Below are 7,130 nucleotides of genomic sequence, written 5' to 3'. Positions count from 1 at the left end.
CTTTGAGTTATCTGATCCCAGATTTTTGCTTCTCTGTGTTCTCATCTTGCTGAGGGCAACCTTGCTTTTTATTCTGTTGAGTTCAACAAATAAATTCATAGGCCAGAGGGTGGTCGGAGGTGGGGGCAGATTAATGGAATTGTTAGTGTTGTTGCCACACACACACACAAAAAGTATCCAATATCCTCCCTCTGTAAAGTGGCTGGTATGAGGAAGGGCAGCAAACCATAGAAGCCATGCCAAATGAAATGATGGGGCTTGGTGTAGTGTTCTGGCTCACTGGCTGCCGGCTGCTGGTAAGCAATCCAGCATGCCCCAGCTTGGAAAGCAGATTTTAAAGGATGGTGATGACAATGACGATGACGATGATGATGATGATACAGAGGAGGAGAAGGAGGAGGACGTGGGGGTGGGAAGACGAGAAGGACAAGGGGAATGGGAGGAGGAGGAGGAGGAGGTTGAAGCCTTAGATAGCATGCTTGTAGTATTTGCCCTGATACTTTGCATTCTAATGCCAAACAACCAGCAGTATGGCTTCTTTAAATTCAAACCCATGAGTAACCAGCTGGCAGAGAATCCAGCTGGGGTTAAATTAGTAGAAACATTCAACTGCCACTTTGATGTGGCTACATACGTTACTATTCTAGCTCTTCTTGAGATTTTATAACTAGCTATATATATATATATATATATATATATGTGTGTGTGTATGCAGATGGGCTTCTTTCAGTTTCTGCCTACCAAATCCACTCACAAGGCTTTGGTTGGTCTGAAGCTATAGTAGAACACACATACCCAAGGTGCCAAGCAGAAAGACCAAATCAACAACCATATGGTTGGGAAGCAAGCTGCTTAACATACAGGCGTGCTTGCACCTGTATCTGAAGAATTTTCTGACTCCAAATCCATAACAGTTAAAATGATTGACAGTCCTCCATATGAAAATGCCTTTTTTTTTTGTTTTTTACATATAATAAAATAAAAAACAAAAATTCAATATATACAACAGTAAAATTATGAATGAAAAAATATCACTGAGGACAAATAAAAAATTTTTTTAAATCGTTGAAGAACCAAAAAAAAAAGCCAGCAAAAATTAAATGAAGGGCACAAGGTGAAAAAGCTGTTTTCATATTTCATAATAAAATATATTTATAGCAGACATAAAACTATGATTTTTGAGTTGAGTAATAAAAGTTATTCTCAATATATAAATTTGTTAGCTAAAATATTAAATTAAGATCAAATACTAACTACAAATGAATATATTCAGAGGCAATGAAATATTATTGGAATGTTATTTAAATTAGAGTTCCTTTTATCATTTCCTGATTGCTACTTGAGAATATCATTATTCTTGCTAACCATCTATTAAGTGAGTCTCATAAATTCCATCTTGTCTTTTATGACATACCAAGGCTTAGACTGAAAGGATTCCGATGAAACCAAATTCAAATGAAACCATTTTCGCACCAATAAGTACCCTAATAAATACTAATAAAATGACAAATAATTACAAAAGTAAAAAGAAATATACATACACATACTCAAGCTGTTAGATCAGGTTATGAAAGTTACAGAGAGGGTCATAGCCCAACTAATTAGGGAGCGAATCAATTTAGATGAGATGCAGTTTGGGTTCGTGCCAGGTAAAAGCACTACTGATGCCTTATTTCTAGTAAGACAGCTGCAAGAGAAATACCTAGCCAAGGATAAACCTCTGTACCTGGCTTTCGTTGACATGGAGAAAGCCTTTGACAGGGTCCCCCGATCCCTTATCTGGTGGTCAATGAGGAAACTTGGGATAGAAGAATGGTTAGTGAGAGCTGTGCGAGCCATGTACAGAGATGCTGCCAGTAAGGTGAGGGTTGGAAATGAGTACAGCAATGAATTCCGGGTAGAGGTAGGGGTCCACCAAGGTTCCGTCCTCAGCCTCCTCTTATTTATCATAGTCCTCCAGGCAATCACAGAGGAGTTCAAGACAGGTTGCCCCTGGGAGCTCCTCTATACTGATGACCTTGCCCTAATTGCGGAGTCACTATCAGAACTAGAGGAGAAGTTTCAGGTGTGGAAGCAAGGTCTAGAATTGAAGGGCCTTAGAGTCAACCTAGCTAAAACCAAAATCCTAATAAGTAGGAAGGTAGATAAAACACAAACCCCTTCAGGTAGATGGCTCTGCTCAGTATGTAGAAAAGGAGTAGGTAGTAACTCTATAAGATGTACCCGGTGCAAGCTATGGACACATAAGAGGTGCAGCAACATCAAAGGCAGGTTAACTAGGAAGTTAGTTTTTGTTTGTGGCAGATGTTCAGGTGCAATAAAGACTGTAAACAAACAGGAAACAACTTCTATCTCATTCCAGGGTGAAAAACTAGAGGTAGTCGATAGCTTCCGCTATCTGGGCGACCAAGTTAGTAGTGGGGGTGGGTGCGCTGAAAGTGTAGCTGCTAGAATAAGAATAACCTGGGCCACGTTTAGAGAGCTCTTACCTTTGCTGGCGACAAAGGGACTCTCACTCAGAGTAAAAGGCAGACTGTATGACGCATGTGTACGAACAGCCATGCTACATGGCAGTGAAACATGGGCTGTAACTGCTGAGGACATGCGTAAGCTCGCAAGGAATGAAGCCAGTATGCTCCGTTGGATGTGTAATGTCAATGTGTATACCCGTCAGAGTGTAAGTATCATGAGAGAAAAGCTGAACATTAGAAGCATCAGTTGTGGTGTGCAAGAGAGACGATTGCGCTGGTATGGACATGTGGTGAGAATGGATGAGGATAGCTGCGTGAAAAAGTGCCACACCCTAACAGTTGAGGGAACCCGTGGAAGAGGTAGGCCCAGGAAGACCTGGGCTGAGGTGGTGAGGCAAGACCTTCGTACATTGGGCCTCACCGAGGCGATGACTACTGACCGAGACCTTTGGAAATGTGCTGTGCATGAGAAGACCCGGCAAGCCAAGTGAGATCGTTGCCAGTGCCCCTGGACTGGCTTGTGCGGGTGGCACATAAAAGACACCATTTCGAGCATGGCCGTTGCCAGTATCGCCTGACTGGCCTTCGTGCAGGTGACACGTAAAAGCACCTACTACACTCTCTGAGTGGTTGGCGTTAGGAAGGGCATCCAGCTGTAGAAACTCTGCCAAATTTAGATTGGAGCCTGGTGTTGCCATCCGGTTTCACCAGTCCTCAAACCCATGCTAGCATGGAAAGCGGACGTTAAACGATGATGATGATGATGATGATATATATATATATATATATATATATATATATATATATATATATATATATATATATAAATAAATAAACATTTATATATATATATATATAAATATATATATATATATTGCTTGTCCCTTTCTGATTCTGTCCCTTTCTCTCTTTCTTTATCTGTCTGTGTGATGTGCATGTGTATATATGCACATTATATACACATATACATGCAAATATATTGATATATGTATATCTGTGCAAAGCCTTGTGAGTGGATTTGGTTGATGGAAACTTAAAGAAGCCTGCTGTATATAAATGTATACTATATATATATATATGCATGTATTTATGTATGTATGTATGTTTTTGTGTTTGTGGTGTGCATGCATGTACATGTGTGCGTGCATGTGTGTTTGTGTTTTAGCATTTTTTATTTTTATCCACCTTTTGCCCCATACCTCCTAGAACAGGGTAACCTCTTAGATTTCATCATCTTGCAAACAACATGATGGTTTCCCTAGTGCAGGCGACATGAAGAAAAGTACCCAGTACATACTGTAAAGTGGTTCGTGTTAGGAAGGGCATCCAGCCTTAGAAGCCATGCCTAAGCAGACACTGGAGAACAATGCAGTTCTTGCATCCATCAAATCTTATGAACCTGTCCAACCCATGCTAGCCTGTAATGTACTAACATAAAATGCTGCCAGGAAGTAGGATTGAACCAGAAAACTCATGATTGTGAAGCAGACCATACATCCATGTCTTTGGAAAAGTTAGTCAAGCCCTCAATAAAACGTTTTCACCTGCCACATTCCCCTTTTTCTCCCCTCACCTGGTATAAAATAATTTATCATCAATGTGATTTAAGTTGGTTTGAACAAAATTTAATTAAAATTTATTTCCTAAAAATAGAAATGTTGGAATCTTGGGAAGAAAAAGAGAAAAATGCTTGTCTTTGTTTTTTGTGTTTTTTTCAAGCTAAGAGAAAGAACTGCATTTCTGTTGGGGTAAGTTGAAAATATTCTTGAGAGTAAAAAATAATGGTCTGGGGGTGGGGGTGGGGGATGGGTGTGTCGATGAAGAAAGCCAGGGACTTGTTAATTATTATATTTATGAACAATGGGCAAAAAATGTCCTTTAAAATATACTTTGCATTATAGTTGTTGTTGTTCTTCTTCTTCTTGTCACAATGATAACAATGACGTTGACGATGATCATCACCATCATCATTACATATATATACTTTTTTTGCTGCCATCATTTTACTACCATTATTATTATTATTATGGAATTATTTTTATTATTGTTGTTGTTATTATTATTAATGTTGTTGTCATTGTTATTATTATTATTACTATTATTATTATCATTATTATTATTGTCATCATCATCATCATCATCACTATTACCACTGTAATTGTTATCATTGTCACCTCATCATTGTCATCATCATCATCATCATCAACATCATCTTCATCACCACTTTCATCATAGAAATAAATTTGAATTTTATTTTCCCCCCTCCTCTCCTTTGCTTTGTCTCAAAATCAATGGTTACTTAAATTAACTTTAACAATATTAAAGTTGATTACTTTCTTTTTCTATTTTTCTATTCTTTTTTTTTTTTGGCTTTTCTGTGTGTTTTCTGTCTCATCCAAGTAAAAGAAGAGATTTTTTCAGTACAAACTGAGAATACAGAGGAGAAGAAGAAGAAGAAGAAGAGAGAGAGAGAGAGAAAGAAGACCACTATATCTACATAGTAACATGATTGTCCGCAATTTTTTAAATCATTTTAATTATTGACTCAATTCATATTTTCCAGCGTACAATTTGATTTGAATATCCAATTGCAATTATAAGTTTGCAAGTTATAAAACTTAATTCTGTTGTCATCTATTATAGAATTTGGCTGTGTCTTGGAGTGGTTTGCAAAAGAGATTCTCAAACTGTAAAATGAATTTATTACATGAGTATATCGGCAACATTTGTTCGATATTTACCTTTGGAAAAATATAACCCCATAACATCGGTTGATGTAAATTTACATGCACTGTACACTCACTTTGAATCAGATGATGAAAATATATGCAGCCCTGTCTGCTGCAGTTTTGTACCTGTTTGTGTGTGTTTGTGTGTCACCCCACCATCGCTTGACAACCAGTGTTGGTGTGTTTATGTCCCCATAACTTAGCAGTCCAGCAAAACAGACCAATAGAATGAGTACTAGGCTTACAAAGAATAAATCTTGGGGTTGACCCTATGAGGGGACAAGTCGATTAAGTACCAGTATGCAACTGGTACTTAATTTATCGACCCGGAAAGAATGAAAAGCAAAGTCGACCTTGGCGGAATTTGAACTCGGAACATAAAGAAAGACAAAATACCGCTAAGCATTTCGCCCGGCATGCTAACATTTCTGCCATTTCCCCCGACCTTACCAGAATGAAATATATGAGAAGTAACATAAACTGCTGTTACTCATTTGCATATTAATATATTCATTATGACACATTATTTAAATAATTACTTGCTAAGAATGTTAAATAGAGTCTACTTCATTTGAGTGAAGGTAATATGTTACCCTCACTTCTTTGTTGGCTGTGAATAATTGAATAATTGAAACGAGAGTATAAAATATTAAAGATGTATAAATTGATTTTAAAAACAAGTGTGGACTCCATGTTGATATTTAGCCAATGATGATGAGCAGGTACAATCGATACCACACTGGACAACGTGCTTAGTGGCATTTAGTATGTCTTTATGGTCTGAGTTCAAATTCCGCTGAGGCTAACTTTGCCTTTCATCCTTTGTGGGGGTTGATAAAATAAGTACCAGTTGAGCACTAGGGCCGATGTCATTGACTTACCCTTCCTCCAAAGTTGCTGGCCTAGTATCAAAATTTGAAATTAATGTTCAGTCAAATATAGGGCCGTGAGCTGGCAGAAACGTTAGCACACTGGGCAAAATGCTTAGCGGTATTTCGCCTGTCTTTACATTCTGAGTTCAAATTCTGCCGAGGTTGACTTTGCCTTTCATCCTTTTGGGGGTCGATAAATAAAGTACCAGTTGCATACTGAGGTCGATCTAATCGACTGGCCCTCTCCCCCAAAATTTCAGGCCTTGTGCCTAGAGGAGAAGAGAAGAGAATAATATAAGTAACAGCTGATCACTGGGGGTTGATGTAATTGACTCCCCTGATGTTGCTGACCTTGTGCCAAAAATTTGTAACCATTATTTTGGCAGCCCAGTAGCAAGCTGGCAGAATCGTTACCATACCAGACAAAATGCTAAGAAGCATTTAGTTTGTCTTTACGTTCTGAATTCAAATTTCTGGTGAGGCTAACTTTGCCTTTCATCCTTTCAGGGTTGATAAATTAAGTACCAGTTGAGTACTGGGGGTGGAGGGGGGGTCTATGTAATCGACTTCACCCAGGTCCCAAAATTTCTGGCATTGTGCCAAAATTTAAAACCAATATTTAGTCAACCTAAAAATATTAAGTGTGAACGTTACTTTGAAAAAAAATGCGCATAGTTCCTTCCTGTAAATGCATTACAGAATCTGTGTTTATCCTTTATACAGTAGCATAATTATGGCAACATTTCTGGGAGAAATGGAAGCAAATCGGAGCCTGGGCACACTGAAAATGCAAGAATATGGCAATAAGGATATTAAATAGGAAATATAATGGCTTTCTGAAACATTATTAAAGAAAGCAGCTTTCTGAATGGAAGATATATTTTCCTTTTAAATGCTTCTGGTAGATTACCAAAACTCTTTGACAGAATTTTTATTAAGGATTGCTCTATAGCAGACTGGACACCAACATGAGAACTACCAGAAGGAACAGTGATACGTATATACACATATATATATATATATATATACTCACAAATATATATATAAACATATATACA

Source organism: Octopus bimaculoides, chromosome 13 (genome assembly GCF_046866305.1).
Source record: "Octopus bimaculoides isolate indiv1 chromosome 13, ASM4686630v1, whole genome shotgun sequence".
Taxonomy (NCBI): domain Eukaryota; kingdom Metazoa; phylum Mollusca; class Cephalopoda; order Octopoda; family Octopodidae; genus Octopus; species Octopus bimaculoides.
This window is presented reverse-complemented; position numbering follows the sequence as displayed.